The sequence below is a fragment of the Cervus elaphus genome, chromosome 31 (assembly GCF_910594005.1).
Source record: "Cervus elaphus chromosome 31, mCerEla1.1, whole genome shotgun sequence".
Lineage (NCBI taxonomy): Eukaryota > Metazoa > Chordata > Mammalia > Artiodactyla > Cervidae > Cervus > Cervus elaphus.
In genome coordinates this window covers 10,436,539-10,450,464 of record NC_057845.1, presented here as the reverse complement: position 1 = coordinate 10,450,464, position 13,926 = coordinate 10,436,539, and positions in this window count along the sequence as shown.

Below are 13,926 nucleotides of genomic sequence, written 5' to 3'. Positions count from 1 at the left end.
CTTGCTTCTAAATTTCATCCATCTGGTCAAACATGAAATCAGAATAAGGGAATTACTGTTATTTATGAGGTTTATTTTGGATGCGTTCTGAGTTTTCATCTCATTTAGATCCTTCTGTATCAGATTACCTCTGAGAAAAGCCTGTAGTGCTGTGGTGAAAACTGCAAAGACCCCTGTAAGTGGGAGAAATGTGTATTAGCAAAGTGCCAAGAACAAAGCTTATGATGTTTAGATTATGACTGTATAACAACTTAGTCCCACTCATATACAGTGGCTGTCCAGATTTATGAGCTAAAATGTTTACATGTGATATCAGCTCTGCCCTGGTTGGTTTTTATTCCTGGATATTTGCACAGTTCCCATTTTCTAATAAATGTAGATAAAACAACCCCCATCATGACATCTGGCATTGTCTTTTAAGTATCACTTTACTTACTCTTTGATTGCCAGTTTGTTTTTCTTTCTAACTTGTTCACTTCAGGACTGCCCTGAAATGATTATGGCCATCTCTTTGTGGTGTTCTTCCACTATGAAAAATAATATACTACACAATAAAAACCCTTATATTGCACACCAAAAATTGTATTATTAAAAACAGGCAAATAACCAATAAAATAAATAATATTCTATTATTTATTTATATTAACATTAATTTCAAAGGATAAATGAATGTATCCATGGTAATTAACTATGCTCTCCAATGTATCTTGAATATTTGAAAGTCCTCTGTTAACAACAAAAAATTCATTCAATACAAATTTTGTTGAACTTTGGAAAAAATAGAGATTATACTATTTTAAGTTGTTTAAAATGACAAACTTGTGGTTGAAATGAACATCATATCATTTGCCTCTTTGAATAATTTTATTTTATTAGTCTTCATGTCACTTTATATTTGGAAGTTGTTCGGTAGACTGGTGGGTGATAATATCATCCATCTTGTGTCTGATAAAGATCTAATAGTGTGATTACTCATATTAAAGAGCACTTGGCTTTCATCACCACTGCTGTTGTTTCAATATTGTTGCCCTATCACTCAGCGGTGTTCAGCTCTCTGTGACCCCATGGATTGCAGCACACCAGGCTTCCCTGTCCTGTACCATCTCCCAGAGTTTGCTCAAACTCATGTCCACTAAATAGGACACCATTCAACCATCTCATCCTCTGTCGTCCCCTTCTGCTCCCACCCTCAATCTTTCCCAGCATCGGGGTCTTTTCCAATGAGTCCACTCTTCACATCAGGTGGCCAAAGCAGTGGAGCTTCAGCTTCAGCATCAGTCCTTCCAATGTGTATTCAGGGTTGATTTCCTTTAGAAGTAACTGATTTGATCTCCTTGATGCCCAAGGGACTCTCACAAGTCTTCTCCAGTACCACAGTGTGAAAGCTCCAGTTTTTCAGCCATCAACCTGCTTTATGGTCCAACTTTCACATCAATACATGCCTACTGGAAAACTGTAGTTTTGACTAGATGGACCTTTGTCTGCAAAGTGATGTCTCTGCTTTTTAATATGCTGTCTAGGTTGGTCATAGCTTTTCTTCCAAGGAGCAATTTCATGGCTGCAGTCACCATTTGCAGTGATTCTGGAGCCCCCCAAAAATGTCTGTCACTGTTGCCACTTTTTCCCTACCTATTCACTGTGAAGTGATAGGACTGGATGCCATGATCTTAGTGTTTTGAATGTTGAGTTTTAAGCTTGCTTAAGTTTTAAGCCAAGCTCAAATAAAATGTAACATTTTAGAATCATGATACACTATAGTGATTCAACAACACATTGGAGGAAAGAGAAATAATTGTTTTTTTCTAGCCTACTTTGTTTGCAAATTCATATTAAAAAATCTCCTTGGTTCCTATGGGGAAACATCCCATATTTAACAGCTGCCTTCTTTAGGTCATAAAGCAAATCAGAGAATTCTTGCTGTGTCCCAAGTTTAAGGAAAATCTGATCATAAATTAAATTACACTGAAATATCTGCTATATTTGGATCTTAGAACGTTTGCCAAATATATGATTGCTTTAACTGCATATGTTGTTAAGTCAAATTTCAACAAGAAAAGCTTCATTATATCAAAAACCCTGGCTCTAAGCCTTGTCTAGCAATAGGGCACATATTTATTATACAAAAAAATATGTAATCAAGTGTCATTGAGCTTAGTAATTATAATAAAAATAATATCACCAATCACAAAGCAGACATTAACACTTAAGCCCTGTTTAATGCCTGAGTAATACTAGAGGTCAGTGAGAAAAAAGTCCTACTTTTAATGATGTGGAGACATCTGAAAAGTCCATAATATGCATGTTATCATGATCTCAAACTTGAAGTTAAAATGTCCACTGTGTTCATGTGTCATGGGAAAGGTTTTAGAGACATCGAAAACTTCAAAATTTCTGTGGCAGATAGAGAACAAAAGAATACATATGTTTTTGTCAAAGACCAATTCTATTCTTTTATGGATGGCTGATCTTTATGTCAACCACCAGTTTGACAGTGAGAAGAATTATGAAGGTGAAGCAGCTATCTTGCCAGACAGACAAACTGAATCAGCCTTTTAGATTATTGAAGTAACATGTTTAAATATTATAACATTCATGGCTCTAAATTCAATGGGCAACATTGCCATCCCTTCTATGTTCATGAAACAGTGAGATTGCATATTTACAAAGTATCAATGACATACTGTGAAAAATTCTTACCTGCCTCCTGAGAAATCTGTATGAAGGTCAAGGAGCAACAGTTAGAACTGGACATGGAACAATGGACTGGTTCCAAATTGGGAAAGGAGTGCATCAAGGCTGTATGTTGTCACCCTACTTGTTTAAATAGTACGCAGAGTACATCATGCAAAATGCCAGGCTGTATGAAGCACAAGCTAGAATCAAGATGCTGGGGAAAATGTCAATAACCTCAGATACGCAGATGATACCACCCTTATGGCAGAAAGCAAAGAGGAACTTAAGAGCCTCTTGATGACAGTGAAAGAGGAGAGTGAAAAAGCTGGCTTAAAACTCAACATTCAGAAAACTAAGCTCATGGCATCTGGTCCCATCACTTCATGGCAAATAGATGGGGAAACAATGGAAACAGCGGCTGACTTTACTGCCTTGGGCTCCAAAATTACAGCAAATGATGACTGTAGCCATGATATTAAAAGATGCTTACTCCTTGGGAAAAACGCTCTGACCAACCTAGACAGCATATTTAAAAGCAGAGACACCACTTTGCCGATTAAGTTTCGTTTAGTCAAAGCTATGGTTTAACCAGTAGCCGTGAATGGATATGACATGATCCATACATGGATCCAGATCCTCTGGAGAAGGAAATGGCAACCTATTCCATAACTCTTGCCTGGAAAATCCCATGGATGGAGGAGCGTGGTAGACTAGAGTCCATACGGTCGCAAAGACTCGGACACTACTGAGCTACTTCGCTTTTCACTTTATGTATGGATGTGAGAGTTAGACCATTAAGAAAGCTGAGTGCTAAGGAATTGATGCTTTTGAACTGTGGTGTTAGAAAAAACTCTTGAGAGTCCCTTGGACTGCAAGGAGAGCCAACCAGTCAATAGATGCAATCAGTCCTGAATGTTCCTTGGAAGGACTGATACTGAAACTGAAGCTCTGATACTTTGCCCACCTGATGTGAAGGACTGACTCACTGGGAAAGACCCTGATGTTAGGAAAGATTGAAGGCAGAAGGGGGCGACAGAGGATGAGATGGTTGGATGGCATTACTGACTCGATGGGCATGAGTTTGAGCAAGCTCCAGGAGTTGGTGATGGACAGTGAAGCCTGGCATGATGCAGTCCATGGAATTGCAAAGAGTCAGACACGACTGAGCAACTGAACTGAAACTGAATGAGATACTAACTTTCCTTATACCAAGAATTATTCAGCCTAATTCCATGGATAGGACTCAAGGTATTTCTGAACTCTTGAAAGCTGGCAAAATCTTAATGGGATGAACTTGTGTATAATTTCATTAGTGAAGGTAGAGAAATTGGTTTGATCTGTATTCTCAACCAGAATCTTAAATGGATTTTGACCAATCCAAAGCTAAAAATTACTGCTGTATTCTATCCCATTCTGTTAGTTGGCTGCTTTCTATTCTTGTACTCTTCCCCCTACCTTCTTAGTGCAATTTATTGTGCATTAGGCATATATTCTGAATGGTTGAAATGAAATGTTCAGTTTTAACTGTTTTGTCCCAGGATGTAATGTAATAGTAATCTAGATACATCTTAAAGTAGTTTTTTAATAGGGAAGCACTCTAATAAAATATACTCCCATGGAGCTTTGTTAAATATGTCTACAATAGTATACTACTTCCTTCTTAAATAGCTTTCTATTTTACATTACATATTTATAAGAAAATTATCATTCAGATAACTTCAATGAGCTCAAAACTCTGGTCTCAGAACGAAATCAGATGTAATTCACAGGTAAGCTTTTTTTATTAAACACCTTAAGAATGAACTGTTTTCCCCCCTCCCCCTACTCATCATTACCAAACAGGCTTATTGTGGTGTGCCTTCAAATGTTCCTGTTGTTTTAAGTACAAAATCCATAGGAAAAAGAATTATTGAATATTATTTGCATACTCAGTTGAATATATTACCAATATTGCTTTATTATTAATTGCCACTAGCCTTTTATAGCTTTATTCTTATTTTTGCCCTCTTTAAACAAGATATTGGGAAAAGAAATTAAAAAATATATTTTTAAGGAATTTCTTTTAAACCCAGTTCATGCTCGTATCAATGACCAAAATACTCTACTAAACTTCACATAATTATTACAGAGATTTTTATAACACTATCTTCTTAAAATAATAATTAAAATGTCTATAATTTTGACTTAAGTGTTTTTATTTATTTATTTATTTATTTTTATATTGAGATAATTTTAGATTTGCAAAAGAGTTACAAAACCCAGTACAAAGAAGTCTGGTATTCATGTAATCTTTTTCCCCCTTATGTTAACTTCTTACATGACCAAAACGATTGTTAAAACAAAGAACATAACTTTGGTACATTTATAGTGACTAAACTACAGATTATTTCCCAGTGATAACCCATTTTTCTTCTTGACTCCAGTTTAGCATTTTATTCATTTATGTCTCCTAAGTGTTTTCAGTCTGTGGTACTCTCTTAGTGTTTCCTTTTCTTTCCTGAGCTTGACACACTTTTATTTTTCTCTGACACACTTGATTAGTATTGCTCAGTTATTTTACGTCTATCAGTTTGCACCTCCCTTATATGTCCTGATTATTATACTGAGGTCATGCATTATTGACAAGGATACTATGGAGGTACCTTTCTGCATCACATCAGTGGGTACATGATGCCAACACCTATTATAGAGATGTTAACTTCAGTTATTTGGTTAAAATGATATTTACTGCTGCTGCTAAGTCGCTTCAGTCATGTCCGACTCTGCAACCCCATAGAGTGCAGCCCACCAGGCTCCCCTGTCCCTGGGATTCTCCAGGCAAGAACACTGGAGTGGGCTGCCATTTCCTTCTCCAATGCAGGAAAGTGAAAAGTGAAAGTAAAGTTGCTCAGTCGTGTCAGACTCTTAGCGACCCCATGGACTGCAGCCTACCAGGCTCCTCCATCCATGGGATTTTCCAGGCAAGAACACTGGAGTGGGGTGCCATTGCCTTCTCCGGATATTTACTAAGTTTCTATAATTAAAATCATCATGTTTCCCTTTGTACTTACTAAATATTTAGGAAAAAATTATTTGAATCTATGCAGGTATTTTCTTCTCACTTAAATTTTTGTCCACTAATTTCATTATCCATTCGTGAATGTTGTCTGCAAGGACGGTATTTTAACAGTGGTTTTCTGTTTTATCCAGTTTCTCCTACATGTACTGTTGAAATTATTTTGCAAAAAAGAGATGTTCCTTCTCTTTTACTATTTATGTATTCATTAATTTTCTATTTATTAGCATGGAATCATGCAAGAATAACTTTAGACTATTTTTCATTTTGTTGTTGTCATTAATCTTGTTTAACTTGAGCAACAGAACTTCTACGTGGCTGGTCTTTCAGTTTGGCTCACATGCCATTTTGGCGTTATTCCACCTTTTTTTTTTTTGTTTTCTTGTTTGTTTGTTTTGAGCCTTTCCTCAACTTATAGCACCACAAGATACTTCAGGATCATTTTATAATTTCCCTACACAAGCCCTAAAATCATCGATGTCTCCAGGAAATTTTAATCCCTTTTGTTAAGAAATGCTATTAGGAACGGCAAACTGGGTGATTAAGTGCGCTCTTTGCCAATGAGATGTCACTGTTTTTAATAGCTCTTAATGGATACAGACAGGAAATATATGCATGTATGTGAAATACATGCATTTCCACACACATACGCACACAAAGAATTCATTTCCACACCACAGAAATCATTCTAAACTTCCCGCTGTTTAATTGATAACTTCTTGATAAACTGTCAAGAAGTTATTTATTTTATATTAATAGCATATTTATATTAATAGCATATTTACTTATTTTTCAACAATTTTACACATATAATGTAACAAGAATTGCTAATCCATTATGAGCTAGAATACAGTGCTTCTGTAGTTTATTTTGTCTTTAATAATCTGACAGTCAATCAAAATATTATTTTCCAAAATTACCCTTTCTTCCCCGTCCATTTTAGTGTAGTTATATGATTCATTTGTGATAAGTTAGATTCATTTGTCATGGTCTACATTCCACCTTTCCTCCATATGTTGATTGGTATTTTTAACATTAATGTGCAATAATAATTACCCTTTGTGGTTTATAGTCTTGTTTGTTTTAACAAATGCATACAGCAATGTATTTGCCACTATAATTACATTCAGAAGAATTCCATCATCCTCAAAATCTTTTTGGAATGCCTTTGTATAATTAAGCCCTCCCACGTTTCTCCAAACTCTGCCACCGTTGACCTGCTTTTTGTCTCTGCATTATATTTTATCCAGAGCATTCTAATGTCTCTTATGGACATGTTTCTTCCAGTATGATTTGGGAATCATTATTGACTCAAATAAACTCCCAGATTAACTTAGGACATAGGTGCCCATTCCCCATCATATATACTATCACATCAACTGTCCTCATACTTATAGAAATATAATCAAATAACCAGGATATAAAAGCTACACAGATTGAATTCTACTACAGCAGCTAGAACGTTTGCATCAGTCTAAGGATATCTCCCTACTCAAGAAGCAACCTGATTGAGTATTTCCCATTAAGATTTGTTCTCAAGTTTTCTCTTTCTTATCACCTTTGGTTGTGCAAGTGAACCTATTCAAATAGGTGCATATTCCTGCTGCCAGTTTAGTTAAGGCCAGACTTATCTTCTACTTGTGAATGGATATGTTGGCATAATGACCAAAAGTTCCATGTGATTTTAAATTATCTGATTTGGTTATAGAAACTGTTTGCTTATCTGACTAAGGTTTCATATATTAGCTAAGTAAAAGATAGTCTTTTTTTTTTAAGCCTTCAAAACTTAGAAGGATATATATATTTTTTCTGTTCTATGGCATAAGGGTCAGAAGACAAATGTTGATACTCTCTGAAGTCTTATTTTTTATGATAGAATGGCTATTTTAGTAACCAGAGAGTTAAAAGTAGGGGTATTAAATTTAAGATCAACATAAAAATATCACCTATAGTAGAAGGGTGGCATGGAGATGCAGATTATCTGTCGTCATCCCATTTTAATAGTAACCAGAAACATACTACCTCTGTCATTCCTGACAGCTAATAATAATTATGATTTCTTCTCTGGTTCCAGTTTTGAAAGGGGAATATGATTTCTTATAGTTCTTTATATAATTTCATCAATTCTCATAACAACTCTGAAATTTAGGTATTATTCCACTTCGCGTCATCATTTTCTTGCCCCAAAGTTACAACAGCAGAGTTGGATTTTGACCCCAAACTTTTCTCCATGATGTTTTCCACTTATATTTACTTTTTAAAAGGTGACTATATATCTTTTACAGCAAGATTATTGTTCTTCTATCACTCAGGTGATCTCTTAGAACACCCCAATACTCTGTCCATCAGGTGGGTTCAGCATCATATCCCAAGGCATCTGGTGTTTGTATATATTACAGCCAACATTTGTGTGCAATTGATTATGCATTTTGTTCACAAATTGATAGAATAGATCTACTTTTATCCAGATGTCCATTGGCAACTTTCTTTTGAGATACTTCAACTGCCTTAGCCTTCTCTCCAATACTTAATTGATCAATAAATACAGGCAATTTGAAATTTGTCTTTGGTCTTTCCAGATCTCCATTTCTTCTAGGTTATTAAGTTCTAGAAGGACAACCACAGAGGTAAAGTGCATCAAACATATAAAGGTTACATACCATCAACATTCCTTTTTATTTTTGACCCTGATACCTATCTAATATAGTATATGTCAGGTTTTCCTTTCTTTTTACATTGTACTCTTTAAAAGAAAGTTGCACACAGCCTACACATAAGTGAGAAATTATTCCTAATTTTTGGGATTCTTCTACAAAGATTTGTCTCTTTTCTACATTCATTAATTTATTTAGTCAATGTTGATATCAACATGGAGATTCAGATGTTTATTTCACACCTCGGCTTGTAGTCCAATACTACTCCATTTTACTGCCCAAAATGGTTCAGCTTTGAACACTGAGAGCTCTCTCAGCTGGTCCCTCTGTCCTTTTGACATCACCCCATCAATGTGCATATTTATTCTATTTTTAAAAGATATTAGTGTTCACTCTAGGATTCTATTTTTGGAAAATCAATGAAATTTATATAAATATATGATTGGAGTACATCAGTCAATATCAATAGTTGCTATGTTATCTCAGGGTGATATCAGTGATTTTTTTCTCTTTTTACTAATCGGTTTACTTGTATTACTCATGTATAAAAATCAGCAGTATTGTAAGATTTACATATACGGAAAGCAACCATAACTTCTCTATAAATGATGAGTGAAGTGTGTCTCCTGATGTTCAGGAACATGGAGTCAGTTTTGAAGAGCTGCAGCTGCCCTCTACTGGTCAATGCTTCAGACCCTGTGGAAAAAAGGCCAATGTCCCTTTAAAAATGTAAGTCTGCCATTTTCTGATCAATGTCAGCTCTGATATTTTAGGAGTTAAAACATAATTGAGTTTCTGCTGCAGAATCTTTAAGCAGGTTGAGTTTGAGTACATATTTGAGGGGTCTCTATGTGAACTTAAAAAGTACCTCCCATAAATGTGAAGTTCATGCTGTGGACTGTGCACAGAAATGGATATATGTGAGAACTGGCCCAGAAAAATATTGCACGTGCTGACTTGCCAATATTGTACCTCTTGAGTCTGATCTAAAGAAAATATATTCTTGGATGAAAATATTTGGTCCATGACCTCTTCGCTGAGAATGTGATGAAGTCTGCTACAAAGTTAAAAAAAAAAAAAAAAAACCTAAGATTTTTCACTGGAAAAAATCTAAAGGAAGGAAAAAAGAAACAGCTTATTTCATGCATGATTCAATTAAGTTTAAGTTGTCTAGTGTGAATTTGTGAGAAAGGTTAAAAGTTTAATAAGTGATTTAGCCAAGACGGAAATTCATGTCCTGAGTAAATAATTATCAAGCAGATTTTCTCCCATGTACTAAGTGCCCCTATGAAGCTGTACTTAATACAGCAGCAAGCACCAGAACAGCTCTCTGCTCTGTGCTTCCTGTATTAGTGACCAGGGGCTCACAACTGACCGCAAACAGGATAAGTAATTTGATTGGTGGGAGGCAGAAAAAAAAAATGCAATGGATTTGGGGCATTTGAGAGGATTGGAGTAAGGGTAAGGACAGATTACTGTATTAAATAGAGGAGGCAATACAGGCATCTTTGCAGTGAGATTTGAGGATTGGAGCAAAATCTGAATGAATGGCCTTTGAAAAATATTTTATTTTCTTTTGAGTGTCATCTTTCATAAAAAACAAAACAAAACTGCAGCTAATTCTAATTATCCTTAACTAAAATGCATAGCAGTGGAAGTGAGAAATAGATTTAAGGGACTAGATCTGATAGACAGAGAGCCTGATGAACTATGGACGGAGGTTCATGACATTGTACAGGAGACAGGGATCAAGACCATCCCCATGGAAAAGAAATGCAAAAAGGCAAAATGGTTGTCTGAGGAGGCCTTACAAATAGCTGTGAAAAGAAGAGAAGCAAAAAGCAAAGGAGAAAAGGAAAGATATTCCCATTTGAATGCAGAGTTTCAAAGAATAGCCAGGAGAGATAAGAAAGCCTTCCTCAGTGATCAATGCAAAGAAATAGAGGAAAACAACAGAATGGGAAAGACTAGAGATCTCTTCAAGAAAATTAGAGATACCAAGGGAACATTTCATGCAAAAAATGGGCTTAATAAAGGACCGAAATGGTATGGACCTAAGAGAAGCAGAAGATATTAAGAAGAGGTGGCAAGGATACACAGAAGATTTGTACAAAAAAGATATTCATGACCCAGATAATCACAGTGGTGTCATCACTCACCTAGAGCCAGACATCCTGGAATGTGAAGTCAAGTGGGCCTTAGAAAGCATCACTATGAACAAAGCTAATGGAGGTGATGGAATTCCAGTTGAGCTATTTCAAATCCTGAAAAATGATGCTGTGAAAGTGCTGCACTCAATATGCCAGGAAATTTGGAAAACTCAGCAATGGCCACAAGACTGGAAAATGTCCATTTTCATTCCAATCCCTAAGAAAGGCAATTCCAAAGAATGCTCAAACTACTGCACAATTGCACCCATCTCACAAGCTAGTAAAGTAATGTTCAAAATTCTCCAAGCCAGGCTTTAGTGATATGTGAACCGAGAACTTCCAGATGTTCAAGCTGGTTTAAGAAAAGGTAGAGGAACCAGAGATCAAATTGCCAATAGCCGCTGGATCATCAAAAAAGCAAGAGAGTTCCAGAAAAAACATCTATCTCTGCTTTATTGACTACGCCAAAGCCTTTGACTTTGTGGATCACAATAACTGTGGAAAATTGTGAAGGAGATGGGAATACCAGACCACCTGACCTGCCTCTTGAGAAACCTGTATGCAGGTCAGGAAGCAACAGTTAGAACTGGACGTGGAAGAACAGACTGGTTCCAAATAGGAAAAGGAGTACCTCAAGGCTGTATATTGTCACCCTGCTTATTTAACTTATATGCAGAGTACATCATGAGAAACGCTGGTCTGGAAGAAGCACAAGCTGGAATCAAGATTGCCAGGAGAAATATCAATAACCTCAGATATGCAGATGACACCACCCTTATGGCAGAAAGTGAAGAAGAACTAAAAAGTCTCTTGATAAAAGTGAAAGAGGAGAGTGAAAAAGTTGGCTTAAAGCTTAACATTCAGAAAACTAAGATCATGGCATCTGGTCCCATTACTTCATGGCAAATAGATTGGGAAACAGTGGAAACAGTGGCTGATTGTTTTTCTGGGCTCCAAAATGGCTGCAGATGATGACTGCAGCCATGAAATTAAAAGATGCTTACTCCTTGTAAGGAAAGTTATGACCAACCTAAATAGCATATTAAAAAGCAGAGACATTACTTTGCTAACAAAGGTCCATCTGGTCAAGGTTATGGTTTTTCCAGTGGTCATGTGTGGATGTGAGAGTTGGACTGTGAAGAAAACTGAGCACCGAAAAATTGATGCTTTTGAACTGTGGTGTTGGAGAAGACTCTTGAGAGTCCCTTGGACTGCAAGGAGATCCAACCAGTCCATCCTGAAGCAGATCAGTCCTGGGTGTTCATTGGAAGGACTGATGCTGAAGCTGAAATTCCAATACCTTGGCCACGTCATGCAAAGAGTTGACTCGTTGGAAAAGACCCTGAAGCTGGGAGGGATTGGGGGCAGGAGGAGAAGGGAACGACAGAGGATGAGATGGCTGGATGGCATTACCAACTCGATGGGTATGAGTTTGAGTAAACTCCAGGTGTTTGTGATGGACAGGGAGGCCTGGCGTGCTGCGATTCATGGGGTCGCAAAGAGTCAGACACGACTGAGCGACTGGACTGAACTGAAAATGCATAGCTCTTAATGAGCCCTCTAAGACCCTGTTCACTGATTTCTAAAATATTGATATTCACTATTCCATCTCCTGCATGACCACATCCAATTTACCTTGATTCAGGGACCTAACATTTCAAGTTTCTATGCAATATTGTTCTTTGCAGCATCAAACTTTGCTTCACCACCAGACACATCCACAACTAAGGGTCATTTCTGCTTTGGCCTTGTCTCTTCTTTCTATCTGGAGCTATTTTTCCACTCTTTCCCAGTAGTATATGAGACATCTACCAACCTGGGGGGCTCATCTTCTGCTGTCAAGGTTTTTTTTTTTTCTTTTCTTTTCTTTTCTGTCTTTTCATACAGTTCATGGGGTTCTGGAGGCAAGAATACTGAAGTGGTTTACCATTCCCTTCTCCAGTGGACCACGTTTTGTCAGACCTCTCCACCATGACCCATCCATCTTTGGTGGCCCTGTACAGCATGTTATGGAGCTTCACTGAGTTATATAAGGCAATGATCCATGTGATCATTTTGGTTGGCTTTCTGTGATTGTGGTTTTCATTCTGTGAGGTTAAAGTTCTTATGCCTTCTGTCTGCCCTCTAATGGATGCGATTGAGAGGCTTTTGCAAACTTCATAATGGGAGGGACTGGCTATTGGGAAAACTGGGAATGGCTGAATTTATTCACATGACCATTATATCTACTACTATGGGTAAGAATCATTAGAGAAATGGAGTGGCCCATAGTCAAAACAAGAGAGTCTGAAATGCAGTACTTGGGTGCAATCTCAAAAATGACAGAAAGATCTCGGTTTGTTTCGAAGGCAATCCATTCAATATCACAGTAATACAAGACTATGTGCCAACCACTAACACTGAAGAAGCTTAAGTCAAATGATTCTATGAAGACTTACAAGACCTTCTAGAACTAGTACCAAAAAAGATGTCTTTTTCATCATAGGGGATTGGAATGCGAAAGTAGGAACTCAAGAGATACCTGGAATAACAGGCAAGTTTGGCCTTGGAGTACAGAGTGAAGCAGGGCAAAGGATAATAGAGTTTTGCAAAGTGAATGCACTGGTCAGAACAAACACCCTTTTCTTACACCACAAGAAATGATTTTAAACATGGGCATCACCAGATGGTCAATATCAAAACCAGATTGATTATATTCTTTGCAGCTTATGATAGAGAAGTTGTATACAGTCAGCAAAAACAAGACTTGGAGCTTACTGTGGCTGCAAAACTGAGGCCTAAACTGAAGAAAGTAGGGAAAATCATGAGGTCATTCAGGCATGATCAAAATTAAATATCTTTTGATTATACAGTGGATGTGATTAATTGATTCAGCCAATTAGGTCTGGTAGACAGATTACCTGAAGAACTATGGACACAGGTTTGTAAGATTGTGCAGGAGGTGGTTACCAAAACCATGTCCAAGAAAAGAAAATGCAAGAAGACAAAGTGCTTGTCTGAGGAGGTCTTACAAACAGCTGAGAGAAGAAGAGAAGTCAAAGGCAAAGGAGAAAGGGAAAGATATACCCAACTGAATTCAGAGTTCCAGAGAATAACAAGGAGAGACAAGACAGCCTTCCTAAGTGATCAGTACAGAGAAATAGAGGAAAATAATAGAATGGGGAGAACTAGAGAACTATTGAAGAAAATTGGAGATAACCAAGGGAACATTTCATGCAAAGATGAGCTCAATAAAGGAGAGAAATGGCAAGAACCTAAAAGAAATGAAAGATATTAAAAAGAGTTGGCAAGAATACACAGAAGAACTGTACAAAAAGTTCTTAATGACCCAGATAACCCTAGTGGTATGGTCACTCACCTATGGCCAAATATTCTTGAGTGTGAAGTCAAGTGG